Raw genomic sequence first — 13,988 nt, 5'->3', positions numbered from 1 at the left:
CCATTCTCACAGATTTACTTCTGCCAGTATCTCGTCTCCTATCTTCCAAACTTTACAGAAGCTCTCCTGCGAACCTTGCAGAACTAGCACTCCTTAAAGAAAGGATATTACGGGGATATGGCTTAGCCACAGCCTGGGGGGATGTTTCCAGAATGAGAATTTCACTCTGCAGCGGAGTGTGCGCTGATATGAAACTTCCTGGCTGATTAAAACTGTGTGCCAGACCGACACTCGAACTCGGGACCTTTGCCTTTCTTGGGCAAGTGCTACACCAGTGCTATGGTTCCTAGGAAGAGTTGGCAGTCTGGACCTTGAAAAGTAGTTGAAAGTAGGTAGCTGAACATCTTTTCATATCTATATGAAATTGTAAATTGAATCATTAGTATGATTAAAGTTGAAATGCAATCAAGTACCTTAAATAAAGTCTTATGTCCAAGTCCTTTTCCGACGAATCCTTAGGAGGTGGTGGCAGTCTGGCGACTGAGGTTAGTAAATTGTCTTGTCTTCCACGCCATTTTGTTAGCTTAGTAGACATATGGGAATTGAATTTTGTTTACCGCAAAAATTAAAAGTTGCTGCCAGTTCGTAGGAAGAGGTGGCGGTCGGGTTGCTTAGGTTAGTGGAGGTAGGCCAAGTGAGCTATATTCCTGCGAATTTCTTCGTTTAGTAGAGATAAGAGCGGTGTGTTGCATTATTCTAATGGAATTTGAACTTGCCGCCATTTTCTAGGAGATTGGGGGTTAGGTTAGGGGACGTAGCCCAGTTGGTCTATTTTCCCGCCATTTTCGTGGTGTGACGCATTATCCTGCTGGAATTTAAATTTCCCGTCAATTTTTTTCTGGAGGGTTACGTTAGTGGAGGTAGCCCAATTGACCTATCTTCCCGCCAAAATTCAAACATCGGGCCAAAACCCGCCATCTTGGATGACGTCATTGCCGCCATATTGAATAAATTTGGCAACAATGGCATGTGGGGCCGCACCCATGTAGTCGCACTACTGCTGCTGCCAATATAGCTCATTCGAATGAAGTTGTTTCAATAATTTATGACTTTAGAGACAGAGGTATCATCGAATAAGTGTGGGGACTGTAGTTTGAGAAGTGGACAAACTAGGACGCAAAACATACCCTCGAAGATATGTTATGATTAAAGTTTTGGACGATCTGTGGCAGGCGGAACTTGTCGACATGAGCGTATATTCACGTGTGAGTAACGAATTCAAATACATATTAATGGTCATTGATATTTATTCAAAATTTGCCTGGGCGTTACCTGTGAAAGCGAAAACAGGGAAGGATATCGCGCATGTGTTTGAGCGCTGCACATACAGCGCTAAGGAAGAAGATGACAACCAAAGCCTGCATGAAAAACTGTTTCCTCACAGTGTTGTAAGCAGCTAAAATCGCCCTTCAGCAGAAAGGAGCGGGAAAAAATGATCGGTTATATTACCCAGGGTTCCACCAGTACCAAAAACCTCCTGTGGAATTATTCGCTCCCTCATTCCTGCAGTGCTAACGGCCTTGCCACAGTGGTAACACCGGTTCCCGTCAGATCACCAAAGTAAAGCGCTGTCGGGCTGGGCTAGCACTTGGATGGGTGACCATCTGGTCTGCCGAGCGCTGTTGGCAAGCGGGTTGCACTTAGCCCTTGTTAGGCAAACTGAGGAGCTAGTTGAGAAGTAGCCGCTCCGGTATCGGGAACTGATATACGGTCGGGAGAGTGGTGTGCTGACGACATGCCCTTCCATATCCGCATGCAGTGACGCCTATGAGCTGAGGATGACATATCGGCTAGTCAGTACAGTACCACTTGGCCTTCCTGTCCTGTTAGGGAGGAGTTTAGTTGTTTTAGATCATTCCGAGAGTAGCCGGTCTCTTAGTGGTGGGTTCACTGGCTGGGGGTGCTGAGGCTATTTCGAGGACTGTCAGGAATACACAAAATTCCCAGGAGCAACTGCAGGAGGCACGAAGATATAAATGCTATACTTGAAACCATACAAGAAAGGACTAGGTCTCTTCATAAACATAAGAAACAACCTCTAGCAGTACTACCAGACAGGGCGCTTACAAATACAGATGTGGGGAAGTTTATTGAGAAGAAATTCAACATTCCGAGATTCCGAGGCGTGTTTATGTGGAATACATTGCGGAAGACTATGTGGAAAATGTGGAAATCAGGAGAATGTGGATTTGTGCATCTGGATGCAACAGGGGATCTGGAACTCACTGGGTAGCATAAATTTAAAAACAGTAATATATAACGTCTACTATCTCGAATCATCTGGCTCTCTGCATCCCCCAGAAGAATTACAACGGAACCTAACATGCAGAAGGCACGTACGATATTGATGATTTAAACGAAGTGTTAAAAAAGTCTGGAAAATTAATTGAGCCCTTTGCAAAAGCCAGTCCACATAAATCTGAAATGAGGTCGGTGAATGGTCGACTAACTTTAAGCAGAAAGGTTCAGTAGGCCCACTACTGTGTTTCACAAAGGGACAAGTCTTGAAGACTGACCCCAGTAAATTTTACAGATCTGCTTAGACAGTGGATATTTTCTCTGTCGGTACAGATCATGTTGAGTGTGACATTGCAACGAACTCATTTCTCAACGATAGGTAGGTTTATTCAACGTACGGATTCCTCCCATCATTTCGGACAGTATGGAAAATTATTGAGTCTCCTACCAACGCTATATACCTTCCAGTGACAGTTTAGACATTGGACTACATGGGGGTGCGTATTGTGGACCGGAATAACCAACTTGTTGTCTTTCGTGGTGAGGAGATCATTATACGATTACATCTAAGACAGGATGGGCGTAAGTTATATAACCAACCCACACAGTGCACTTCACAGCACTTCGCATCAGAAACGCAAGGTGATAATACATGCGAACTACGAGTTTCTTAAATCAGTAGGCTTGAAACCTCGCTATGACATCGTCACTCAATGTATCTCACCCAGTGGAATATGATGAGCGAAGCATACGCCAGGAATAGTTCTCGCGTAAACCTTGTGCTTCCACGACATTTAACAAGAACAATGAAATTAGGAATGTCACCCGTCACCAAGACGCTTTAACTCTTTCATGCAGGTGTTTCCTATATCTGGATGCATCATTTAAGGAAAAGAATGGTAGTCACACAGTGGGATCAAAGCTTAAACCTAATGCTTTGCCATTCCTGTAAAAGTAAATACAATATGAACTTACTGGGGCAGAGATTGATAGTACACGTAATGTTGGCATAGCATCAATCCTAAAAACATATGTCTCATCATCACCCTTGAATCTGAATGGTTTGGAAAATGCAGGATGGTTCATAGACGAGCCTATGGGCAGAATAGCAGACGAGTACGGCCGATTTGTTGCATTTATACCCCTCAAAATGCTTATGGGGTTCTTTGAGAAAATGCAGCGAATTTTTATGTATGCTAAACAGGCACTTATTGTGATACAGAATGCAATGGACTGCCGCTCATACATTCAGGGAGCTCAATAGGAGAATCAAATCACCATCAGTAAAATTAAAAGAAAAATACCACAAATCACTGGAAGACGAGAAGCGTTTGAAGCTTTTATAAGTTCTGAATACCGGTACATATCTGCCATTAACTTTCTGCTCGTGGGAGGTTTTCGAGTACCCAGTGCTACCGACAGCGAACAGACAAACAACGGATATTATAACCTTTGTGCAGGTGGAAACATCATACTTGCACTTCAGACCAATTGGAAGGGGGAATTTAGCAAATGATTCCACCGTATTTGACAACTGCAATTTAGCTAATGACAGAGTGTACTTGAATTCAGCATTCTGTTCGTATGACAATTTGCTGCTACAGTGGGATCAGGATGCATACAGTCTAGCATTTGACATAAGTGCAAGTTATCGTATTTCTTACTATGAAGGTGTTGAAGAGGAAGGATGCCTACTCAGCCCACGGAGATTCAAGGAGCTGGCACCGATCATCGTAATAGACTGTTCTAAGAAGAATGAGATAATTAAATCAGGACCAGCAGATGTACGAATTTTAATCCTCATCAAATTTTCCAGAACACACTGCAGCGCATGCTCTATGCCCAATGACCATGTAATTAGCTGTTGCCCACGTGCTGGTGTTCTGGAGAGTGCTGTATAAATGACCCAGTGTTGTGTCGTACCCAGAGCGTTTCTCAGTGACAACTATCAGTGTGAACGTCGTTGCCAACATTCCAGGTCTTTCTGGTGGTGAGTGTAGACAATTCATATTTAAAGACGTTTCAGTCATAGCGTACACAGAAGATGCTGTTATACAACAGACATTCTCAGCTAGAATTACATCACCCAGGACTTTCAGAGATGTGAACTGTGCAAAAACATGGTCGAGTGCAAAGTGGTCAACACGTTTCTTTCAAGGACTCCACTGCGACGAGCCTGGTATATCTTATAAAGAAGTGATGACGTCAGTATTCGATCATCTTGAGACCATCATCTGCGTCAAAGGCGAGGAGGAGATCACATGCATGCAGAGAATCTTCAAGTTTGCATCCATTTAAGACCTGGAATGCTATGGGTGCCCTGCTATCTATCAGCTCAAGAAGATGTGTGAAAATAACGTTGCGTCTGCTTATGAAAATGTAAAACTACTTTTAAGTTGGATTAATGAAAATAAATGAATTTTTACCCGCACCTTCTGTGTTTTTCTTTCTTTCTATCTAGCTTCTACTTAGAGAGTATGTAGCTTTACCGAGATCCTGTGTCTGTGGTTTTGTTGAAGCACAGGAGATATTATTTAGATATGATAACTATATATCTTTGGAAGCTGACACAATCACGCTCCACCTGTTCCCAAAAACCTGTATGTCCAGCGCAATAGGTGAAATCTCATGCATTCATTACATATATTTTGCTTTCCTAAATCTTAAATATCACCTCCCTCATGCTTCAAACTAGTACCTTGTGCATCTTGCAAATCCTTTACATACATTTATAAGGGTAGGGATTTGTGAAATAACAACAAAGAATGGTAACGAATAACAATTTTTTATTCAGACATAAATATTCACAGAAGTAATAGGGCCTTACATCTACAAATATTGTAGTTTTTACAAAACATGACATAATACTACTATTAAGTAAACAGTTCTTGTTATTGTTTGAGACATTTTTGTTCATAGTTCTTGGTTTTACAAATAATAGTACTGGTTGAACAAATTTTTTACTTTACATTGCAGTACCGATTACAGCTATTGCAGAGGTACAGTTTTTCTTACAGTAATACTATTACTATTACTAGTGAAATTCCACCCAAACAGAAGCCCTAATTTATATGCTGAGCTGAGTGGCTCTAAACATTTTACACCTCAAGCAGCTTAAGTAATTTAATAATACAATGAAGCGGATGGCCCTAAAATGTTCATACCCAACAGCTGCACTGACATGAACTGGGTGGAACTCACACTTATAACTGGTATGACTTGGACAGCTGGTGGTAGGTGAAACTTAAAGATCAATCTGTTTACACATGCACTCACACAATCACACACGCAAATGAAGTGCAAAAGAGAGAAACATTGCAAACAATTTTTTCCCTTTATTTACAATTTTTAACAATGATCTTAGCCCAGTTTTTAATCTTTTTATATATACTGGATATTTTTAATATTTTAATGTTTCTTATAATTTATTCCAGCACATCGTGCTTGTATATTAATCCATGCATAGCATGCCACTTACTCAGAAAAAAATAACCAGAATATATTTACACATAGGCATACATATTTACACAGACCTCCACAGTCTGACACACTCACAAGCATACACATAGCCGCATAAGCACTCATGCATGCAGGCATACCATACATCATACACATACAATATTTGCTTTACTATAAAAGAGCCATACAATTCGGCACGAGCTCTCACTCAGCCAGTCACTCACTCTTTCTCTCTCATTCAAACTATCGTAGTCTCCCCCCCCCCCCCCCCCCTCACACTCCAAGTATATAGTGATGGTATGGGAAGGTTTCTGTCCCATCAGCACAAATGGCTCTTCTATCTTCATGAGGTGACAATCCACCTTTACACTGCATCACAGTGTACACCTTGTGACCTCACAATCGAATACTAGTTTGCTGTACCAAATGTGGATCTTGCGGCAGAGCACTGCGAGCACCACATGCCGCGCCTCACACACCCTTAGCCAATCTCTGGGTGGCTCCATCTGTAAGGTGTCAGGCAAATCCAACACCTTCCATGAAAACCCTGACATAATAAGCAAATCCAGTAGTATGTCACATAGCTCCCAATAAATCGTCACATTAAATTAACCAAAGTAATACGAGTAACGAGTGAGCAAATGGAATACCACAGACTAACACAAGAATGCCTAAATGCATGTCATACCTTCCCACCGTGAAACAGACGCAGTTCCGAGGGGAGAAACGAGAACAGAAGCTGAGAGCAGAACCGTGTTAAGGTAGAAGGCCCTACGATAAGGGATGGACACCCACGTTGCCAGCTAACCACCAGGACCACCCCCCCAGCCCATGTTAAAAGCTAGAGCCCTCCATAAGAACAGTATAGATCTTACGATAACATAAAAAGGGCCACACCAGCCGCAAGTTTTAGCGTGAGACTTTCTCGCGTCTCTGTTACGTTGAAAACGTTAAAAACATTGCCCCACCACGAAAAGTAACCGCCAGGACTACCCCCAACCCATGTTAGAAGATAGAGCCCTCCAGAAGAACAGTATAGATTTTACGATAACACTAAAAGGGCCACACCAGCTGCAAGTTTTAGCGTGAGACTTTTTCGCGTCTCTGTTACGTTGCAAAGATTAAAAACATTGCCCCACCACGAAAAGTATAAGGTTTCTCGTTGGATAGACAGAATTTTTGTAGGCGGAGCTTAAGGTTAACATTGAGATGCTGATTGGTCAGATGAAAACACAGCCAGAAAGTTTCTTTTTAAAACCAACTTCGGTAAATTGTAGGAAGGAGAAGTTAGGAAGGAGTTGCTTCCAAGACGGAGAGATGTATGGAGCTGCGCCAGCCGCCGCCCCCTGACGAACACCGACAAGGTAATGAACGCACGCGATGCCACATTTTTGAGCGCATAAGGCTTCACTCAGAACTGCAGAAGTCTCATCTGTTACATCCCCTTTTTACGTAATACTAGTGTCGATCGTCAATTAAAACTCATGGTATTCACATTTGCTACGTAAGTTGAAATCTGAAACGCGATGACTTTTGTGTTATATAATTATTGAGAAGCCACATCAGCCACTGTAATTTACGACAAGTTAGATAAGTAATTAAAGATAATTGAGGGTCACTGTAGACCATTTTGATAGTTTTCTCTTTTGTGAAACCTAATTTAAACCTAGATTATAGATGTGATATGGCATAGGTCATCCATCGATCCATTGTAGAACTTGGAAACCCATTCAGGGAATATTCGTTCACATTTTTGTTGAACGCAGTTGGTTTTTATCATCCTGTATTAAAACATTTCCTTTTATCAATAGTGCAATTTATAAACAATGTTTTGTGAGTAGAATAAAATTTCCAATGGTAAACTTAACTGCTTTTTCGACGTTATTTTTTCAGCTAACTAAAAATAGGAAAGCCTTGAACCCCTTCCACTAAATTTAGTTAGTATTAAGATTCTTTTACAGGGAGTGCAGTGGAGCTGACGCTGAAATCATTAAGTATTTGGTTATATCATCGCTAGTGTCACTGAACTCTTCTGAACTCTACATGTCATGTGTGGTCTGGCGTCTCCTTACCAGCAACAAGTCCCAGGTTCAAACTAGTCAATTCCCTAAAAAACACGCTCAGAGCGTCGTTGCGCGAAAGTGGTAGGGAGACACGACTTAGAACAAACAGAAACCACGCAGAATGTTAGACATCTACTGTGTGATATGCATACATTTTGGATCTTAAGACCCACAAGCTTTGGCTCATCTTTCATTAAGCCGACATCCTTCTTATTCTGAAGAACAATACCGTAAGGACTGTCAGCTGTGTATCAGAATGTGTCGAATTCAGTACTGTGACACCTGATTACTTCATGTGGATCGCAGCTCTTCACACAATAGATGATGCTATCTGTATGCATATAAAGTAGTTTTGGTTCAACGAAATGAGTTTTAGCAAACTCATAGTGGAAGAAGTATTTGTGGGATTGGGAGATGTCTAGTATACACATACCAAAATATATTGGTTTTTTAAACTCAACTGAAACCTTCGACATCTCCACAATAGCAAAGTATTTATTGAAAATTATGATGTGCTTAAAATTTGGTCTAGGGATGCACTTTCTTACGCCCCATGGACATTCCATTCGGTCCTAATCAAAATATCGCATTCTTTTCTTACACTGTGCATGGTTTTACCGAAAATGGAATTATTCACTTACTTCCAAAAATTTTATTCCAGATCACTAAACACGCCTGCCCTCCTTTAGCTTTTTAATTCAACATACTCCATCTATCATGAAGACTGATTAAAGGAGATCTTACATAAGCTGAGGCACTGCTGGAGATTATGATAAAGAACTGTGTACCTCTGCTTGTGTTCAACAGTGGTCATTAGTTTAGGGATAGTGCTTCCTCGCAGAACTTGTTGCTCTGGACATAACGTCAAGTTGCTTGTCATTTTATGCATAATAAAAGGGTATATGAGGTCTGCCTGCAACACATAAACTACATCAGAATAAGCTTCGAGACCCAATATTTTTCTGTCTAATCAGTCTGATTCGTTTTCGGACACCCATTGAAACACACCAACCGGCAGTGGATGCATCATGGCGTGCCCGTATAAGTTATTCACACCCAAAAACAAAATATAGCGTGAATCGAGGGGTGCGCTGAACCCCGGACCCATACGTGGATTATTTGCTTCGGCGTGTGTATGGACACACTCGCAAGGTCCCCCACGGATCCCGCGCTCAAAGAAAAGGAGCATATCAGCATCAGTCAAAAGTTCGATGCTGCGCCTCGTTTTCCTTAGTATTGCGTTCCAGGACAACACAGGGTCCAGAGAGTATGTGGCCATGTATACAATCCGGAAATTTTAAAAAATATCCGCAAGTAAGCGCATGTTGGTGTCCATGTATAATCTCACGTATTCACCATTATGGAACTGTTGAATTCGCACAAGACATTCACGACATGCTCAAATCTGCATTAGCTATGGCATAGCATGAGAGTGTACTGGTAAATAAAGATATGTTGGGTAGCCTGGTTTAGTGTACTTTCGCCTTTCTCTCCCGATACTCATACGGAAAAACTCCTTTGCCAGTCAGAAACTGAAACTTTTCCTCATCAGGAAAACTGCTGCATACAGTACATGTTTTCGTGTTAAGGTGGTATACTGGAAGTTGGAATTCAACGTTCACTAGGCTTAGTATGTCAACGAACATGTGATTCTTCCGGATTTCTGCAGTTCACTTGCATTTTCTGGACACTGGTATAATCTCCATCAATTTATATAATTTTCCTTAAAGTATTCATCTACAACTTGACGCTTGGTAACAGTATTATTTGTATCAGTGTTGTGTCAATAAACCGTAGAAAGGTGATATATTTATTGTGTTATTCCTGGTTATAACAGTAATTATACAACACTGGGAAGTATGCAGTTGAGTGTTGAAAGTTTAAGCTGTTGATTTAGCAGTGACCTGGACATGCATTATGGTGTGACGTTGCTACAGAATATTGTTTCTTATTACGTCTGTATATTACAATGTCTTTAGCTAAACACTCAAGAAACATCAAATACCACACTTACAGCCATAGGGGAAATCGTCACAGCTCTCCCAAGTCAATAAACAGAGCTATAATCAAACAAGACGAGCAATTGCAGTGTTGTTACCTTCACTAAGATTCATCGTTGAGTTTGGCCACTGCGTAGAACAATAACACAGTCACAAAGAGAACAACAATCTTAAGTAATAGGTTATATATACTAGGGAGCCTCCTAGCTGTGGAAAAGTGGTAGGACAGTATAATGTATCTTATAGTTTATAGTTTAAATAAAGCATGAGTATGAAGCATTTGTGTTTGCTCTATTTACTATACGCATAATATAAGTAATCCACACAGAGCATTTTTTTATAATCTGTATTGAATTCAGACCAAATAACGCTAACACTGTGGAGAGGTGCTGTTGCCAATGTGATGTATGAGAATATCGCTTATGTCGTCGAAAAACAATCGATTGTAGCTGAAAAGTCCCGCTCTTGGCGTAAAAAACGCTCGTAACAAACACAAGGTTAGTACTGGCTTAGAGCAGAGTTTCCTCAGTCCATCGGCCTCTTCGTGGGGCCAAGCACGGCGGTGGGGCGACTCAATTCAATTGGACGACAAAGTTTTGAAGCAAAAGCAACCATCTCTCTCTTGCTAGATGGGCTGCGTCGTGGTAACTCAACGTCAGATGTTCGTGCAGAAAAGGCAAAAATATCATACTCAATTACTCTCTGGGCAGAGCAGCGGCGGAACAGCGTCCCCTGCCCTCAGATAGGCCAGACGCTGGTTATGCCCACAAGAGCAAGAAGCAGGCAGCAGCCTCACTTCAGCAGAAGCTACCAATCTCCCTGTGGAGGCTTGCTTCTCCTAATGGGATTCACTAACTGCCTTCTGCCAACAACAGGACCCTGACATCAAATCTGGAGTGCACCTTCGTAGCGCGAAAATCGCAATCTTTCCTCTAAAGCCCACTTATCCAGTACTCTCAACAAAACAATCACAAAATAGTCTCAGAAAATGAAACGGTATCGCGTAGTGATATCTGACAATAATGTCACAGCGTTTTCGAAAATTACAGTTCGGACAAGTACTGAGACGTCTCTTTGGTTCATCGGGTGATCGTTACCTCCTGGTGCATCGTACTCTAACTTTATTGGTTACTGTCATCGGTGTGTTCAGAAACTCAATTCAAAACTTTGATGCACTCAAACATTTTTGAAGTAAATGTACATTTTATTTCGAATTGTTAGCTGTGTCGTAAAGTCGGGATATTTGGTATCCTGTTGATTTTCATTACTTCACTTTTTGTTAATCTGATTTCCATGTCTGCTTCTTCAATTACTCTCTGCCTGGTATTTAGTAGTTCTTCTAATTTTTGCTCATTTTTTTCCCAGTCATGTCATATCATCTGCGTATATTACGATTTTCGTATAATCTGCTGTAGACTCTCGGTGAACTTTCTTTATGGTGTTGTCCGCGACTATATTAAAAAGCACTGATGAGAACACACTTCCTTACTCAACCCCTCTGTCTGTTATAAACCATTCTGATGTTTTGCCGTCTATTATAACACAATTCAGGCAGTATCTGTACATGTTTCTGATCCACAGTTCCATTCTGTTACTCAATTCCCGTCTGTTCAGACCTTGACGTATCTCTTCCCTTCTAACAGTGTCATAAGCCCTTTTTACATCTATGAATGAAACTACGATATCTCTGCCAAGTTTGCATTTCTCTTCTACAATTTATCGGATTATAAACATGGCAATTATAGTTGACCTTTCAGGCCGAAATCCTTGTTGTTCTTCTGTTAATTGTGATTCTATTTTATTTCTGATTTTCAACAAAATTATCTTTTCATTAATCTTTATGCAGTTGTACAGTAGTGCTCTTCCTCTTTAATTTTCATAAAGCGCCTTGCTACCCTTCTTACAGATAGGTAAATCAATTGCATTTGTCGTAACATCAGGAATCTTTCCTTTTCTCCATACTACCCTCATTACTCCATACAGCCGCTGAATTCCGATAGGTCTCGTGGCTTTAATCATTTCCACTGTGAGCTCCTGTGCTCGAGGTTCTTTGTCATTTTACATTACTGATAGAGCTTTCTCTACATACATCCTCTTTAGAAGATGTCTTTCTATTTCCTCTGTGATGGTGTTATTCCATTCGTCTTCCTCTATCTCATCACGTGTATTTGTTTCATCCTGCCTTTGACACAGTTTTTGGAAATATGCCTTGCATACTTTCAAAACACCTCCTTCCTCACACAAAGGTCTTCCTCCTTTGTTGATGACTTTTGAGGTAGTTTCTTTTTGTTTACTTCTGTCACCTAATATGCAGTGTAATATCTTCTTGTCATCCTTAAAATTCTCTTATGTTCCTTCTATTAATTTTTCCCATGATGTCTTCTTAGCCGATACTATCATTTTCCTTGCTACTCAGCTTAGTCGTTTCCATTTGTATGTATGACATTCTTTTCTGTTTTTTAATCATTCACTCCACGCGTTATTCTTCTTCTTGAATCCTTCTGCGATTTGGTTGATGTCCTTCCACTGCTGCCTTGACTAGGGCCTGTTTGATCCTCCTCCATTCTTCCTCTACGTCCTCCGTTTCATCTTTACCATGCCGTATCTTTATCTGCTCCCTACATATCTCTTCGGCTTATCTATCTCTCGATTTCCCGCACTTGATTTTTGCCTGCCTTTTTCTCCGTGTGTACCTTTATCAATTTAGAAATAATTCAAAATCCAAAATCGCTTAAATACTGTTTACTGGATAACCGGTTTCAACACACTAAAGGTGCCATCATCAGATCTGCATGTAGATGATGACACCTTTAGTGTGCTGAAACCGGTTATCCAGTAAACAGTATTTAAGCGATCTTGGCTTCTGAATTACTTCTACAACACAGTGATCGCCCCACTACGCACTATGTGTTTTCTGAATTTCTTCTTTGTCCCTACCAGTAGTGTGTTTTTACGTCGAGAGTAATGCTGGTATCATATTGACTTCTGTCAGGCATCTTCCGATTTCTTCAGTATTATTATATAGTCTTCTATGGATTTCTGTTCCACATTCCAACTCTATTTGGTAAACTTGCCTGTCACTATCTTATCCACTTATTTCTCAGACATGTGTCTAGTAATACTTCACCATCCTCATTTTTGCGATCTTCTCCGTGGCTTCCTATGACCGTTTCGTATTCTTTTTTATCATTCCCAACTCTAGGATTAAAGTCTCCTGTAGTAACAGTATTATTAAATGTCACAGTATTTTTCAGTTTTGTGATAAGTTGTTCCTTCTAGTCTGTTCACATCCCAGTTGAGAAACATAAACGTGGACTACACTAAGAATATTTCCTTCCATTATTACCTTAGTTTTAATAATACTGTCACTTATATTTTCCACCTTAAGTACTTTGTTCGACAGCTCTTTAGCTACTATTTATGCGACACCATTTCTTCATTTGTCTCTTCCTGACCACCACATCTTATATCCTTTTTCTAGCACCCTACCATCAATTCATATCTCTCTTACCTCGTTTCGGAATGTTCCTTTCTGTCATTATACATGTGACTTCCTAGATTCTTGCATTCTTTCCTAAGAACACAACATTAATAATTCCAGTTCTTGTACAATTCTTGTGAGAAATCTTTCTTTCATTGGGACCATGTTAGGCATCATACCTGAAAGAACCGCTCAAAGACTTTGTCACACTCGGTATTGGTTCTTATCCTAAACTTTTTTGATGGTTAAAAGCAAATAACCCCCATATTACTTGTGTTTCATGTTTTTTAAACACGAAATGAACCATCGTTAATCTGTTCCGGTGATTCTGAAATGATACAACTTTCGAAGACTGATAACACGGTCCTCACAGTCAAATGTTTAGTAAAATCAAATATGATTCTCACCATTTTCAACCTTTCATTTAGTACTGTACGTACCTCACACGCTAAACAACAGATCGCAGTTCTGCTGCTGTTTCTTTCAAGAAGTTGAGGTGCAAGTGTGTCAACAACTAAGAGTACTGAGTTTGGTACACACAGGCTTTGGTTGACCTTCCAAAACATTCATTCCTGAAAAACTGATCACGAAAGTCTAAATTTTCTCTTAGTAATTTTGGTAATATAATTTTACTAACAACTATTTTAAACTCTTTAAAACTGAACGTTCTGGAAGATTCAGTGGAAAGTTGACTGAGGACGAAAAAGTGGACTGAGCAGGAAAATTATGGAGAGTCCACTACTGGTC

General features: G+C 40.5%; 1 pseudogene; it reads left to right on the top strand.

The window, feature by feature from the left end:
- The first annotated feature begins 1,510 nt into the window (after positions 1-1,510).
- On the top strand, positions 1,511-1,628 carry LOC126471855 (5S ribosomal RNA; annotated as a pseudogene).
- The last annotated feature ends 12,360 nt before the right edge of the window (positions 1,629-13,988 follow it).

The sequence above is a fragment of the Schistocerca serialis genome, chromosome 3, assembly GCF_023864345.2.
Source record: "Schistocerca serialis cubense isolate TAMUIC-IGC-003099 chromosome 3, iqSchSeri2.2, whole genome shotgun sequence".
Taxonomy (NCBI): domain Eukaryota; kingdom Metazoa; phylum Arthropoda; class Insecta; order Orthoptera; family Acrididae; genus Schistocerca; species Schistocerca serialis.
Note: the sequence above shows the minus strand (reverse complement) of the source record. Positions and strands in the feature narration are given on the sequence as shown.